This window comes from Clarias gariepinus, chromosome 9 (assembly GCF_024256425.1).
Source record: "Clarias gariepinus isolate MV-2021 ecotype Netherlands chromosome 9, CGAR_prim_01v2, whole genome shotgun sequence".
NCBI lineage: Eukaryota > Metazoa > Chordata > Actinopteri > Siluriformes > Clariidae > Clarias > Clarias gariepinus.
In genome coordinates, this window is record NC_071108.1 from 36,051,922 (window position 1) to 36,055,000 (window position 3,079).

Consider the following 3,079-nt stretch of genomic DNA (forward strand, 5'->3'; position numbering starts at 1 on the left):
AAAGTATTCAGTATTCACTTTTAAAAAATGTCTGTCTGTCTTTCTCTTTAATGAAACTTTTGCAGTCCCTGAAGTTTAATCTGCACCATCAGTGAATCTAAATGTGGAGTAAAAGTGATGTTATGAACAGTTATGTGTGGGTTTTAATAATCTACTGTAAAATAATCTCCTAATGCGCTACTGTCTCAATGTAAACAAACACCTGCACCAATAGATATTAATTAGAAAAGATAAAGTGAATATTTTGACTGGGATTAGTTCATATTTTCACTTTGGCTGAAATAACAGCGCTGAAGTGGTATAAGTGAATTTTAACACGCTGGAGTGGTTTTAAGACAAAACTTCATCTTTATCCTTTGATCTACTTTTTCCATTTCTCATCTGTGATTCACTCTCCGATTACCGAACAGGGAGTGTATTTGTCTGACCACCAAAGAAGGACAACTTAGTGTAAACAAGGCGTAAACATAAACTTTTCTAGATCTTCTTTCCCATTTTTTTATAATAAGATGAAATGACAGTAGATTCAAAATCTTGCTTGATTTTAGTACAATTTCCTAATATTTAGCCACCAATCCAGAGGAAACCAACAGCGTATAATGTCGTCACGCCAAACAAAATGTTGTGAAATTACAGTTAAGGTGTTCATCTTTGTTACAGACGGACATGTACGTGGGCTTCAACCTGAAATAATAATATTACGGATTACATTAAAACCGATCAGCTTATTTTTCAGTTATTTAAACTTTTCTACACACTCTTTAACCTTCAACAATGAGCACTTACACTAATTAAAGAAATCTAATTCATGCATTTACATTAATGAATAAAATTTACACTTTACACAAAAATATTTAGTTTTAACATAAATATAAATGAAATGTATTAAAGATTTAAACATTTGGTATATGTTAATATATAGTATTTATACTGACATACCATTTATGTTAAATGCATTAAATATAAATAGGCATATATAGTAAAAAAAAACAGTTTCAGTTTAATAACATAAGGATATTATATCAGGACGCAGAAGCTATGTAACGCTTAAAAAAAAAATCAATACTGTGAAAGAAGTGGAGACTCTTTCCAGTTTCCTCCAGCAAGTGGCGCTATTTGAGCCTAAATGTGAGCAACAGGCACAGATTTCCAACAGCCCCAATCCTAAATGCTCCTTTCTGCCTACGCAGGGCAGTACTGTCTACATGTGAAGGGTAACTCAGGCTCCCTAGTGCCCTAGGTGCAGGTTTGGGAGCGGTGTTGAGTGTGAGTGTTGTGAAGTTAAAAAGAGGGGAAACTAAAGAGAGAGAGAGAGAGAGAGAGAGAGAGACTGTGGAAAGTCAGAGTTGCAGAGGAGTAGTGCACTGGTCCCGGAGTGTCCTGTTGTCTCGTCTTTGCTGCTGTGATTAAAGTATCAGTCCATCCAGGAATGGAGGGATGAACAGAGGACGGGGACAGAGGGGTCTCACTGGGAGTCTGTAGACAACTGCTTAGGTTTTTATTCTTTTTTATCCCTGCAGCTATGGACAGACAGAAAGGTAAGAGCCTTCATTTAACTTACACACACACACACCCTTCTGTTTATACCGTATACACTGTAGATGTGAGATTCTCGACTCTTTATTTCATCTTTTGTTCTTTTTTATTCATTCATTATGAACAAACACAACACAACACGTCACTCATCCTGCCGTGTGATTGGTCAGAAGGTGATGATACGTTCTCACCCTCAGTAGTGCAGGACAATATTAATTAATGCGCTCGTTATATATTAATGAATACGTTGCTATGGTAACAGCTGATGAAAAAGATCGGAGATGTATGTTTATGTAGCGTGGATGGAAGGAGTCTCCAGTGTCAGAGGTGAATCTGTAACTTTACTCAACTGTAAGTTCACGTTCTCTTTAATTTTGTTGTTGTTTTTTTTTATTTGTTTGTAAACAGGTTAAAAAAGTATAACGTGACATTTAATTATGATTTAACTTAATCGTTCGGGGAAACACCTTTTTCCCTGTAAGTGAAGTGTGAGTGTAGTGAGCACCGGTTCGCGTGTGTGTGTGTGTGTGTGTGTGTTCGTCCATAAGCACGAGGACAGCTGTCTTCTACACTGCATATCCTGGACAAATGTGAAGGAGTATCAGATGTGTCCTTTAGGCAGGAGACAATCCCATAATCCCCTTCTTCGGACATGAAAGGCTGGACCGCATACACAGTATCGGTTTCGGTCGGTCCTGATGTCCTGATCCCGCTGTCACACATCCTGTGATATAAACCCGCAGGACAGTCAGGACACGTGTCTGATATCAGACCGCACACGTCCGTATCGTGATATCCGTGATGATGTGATCAGGGTTTAACAGCCGATGTTACCCCGATGTGTAAAGTATCGCAGCGTCTATCGGTTTATCGTACCAGCGGGTTATGAGTTCTGCACTAGGGGGCGTGGCTCCTCCCTGAGCCCTAAATACTTCTTAACTTATTAAATCATAACCTGTTTATCTCGAGTCACTCCATGTGTGTAGAATTTACTTTTATTAAATACTTCGTATCTTGCCTCAGACACGTTTTATACGTGACATACATGCTGCAGACGTGAACGTATGTGCGTGCATGTGGTGTGTGTGTGTGTGTGTGTGTGTGTGTGTGTGGGGAGTCTCAGGAGACTCGGGGGTCTGGAGCTTGTTTGTGTTCGAGGCTACTGATAGCCGCCACTCAATGGGCCTGTGTGAGAGCGAACAAGCAGCTGTTGTAAAGAGGCCCTCACACACACTCACACACACACACACACACACACACACACACACACACAGACCCACACGTGAGTTCATTCTCTCATCAGTCGGCTGGTCGGGTCGTTCAGTGTTTAATGCTTTACATAAGCGTTTGTGTTTATTTAGTGAATTTATTGTGTATTTATTATTATTTGTGTTTATTTGATTGGATGAAACTGTAACAGCTACCTGTTTATCTGTTTACTTTTATTTGTTTTGCACTTTTAACAATTATACAATAAGCATCTAAAACTACATTAATTAGGACTTACCTGTGTGTGTGTGTGTGTGTGTGTGTGTGTGTGTGT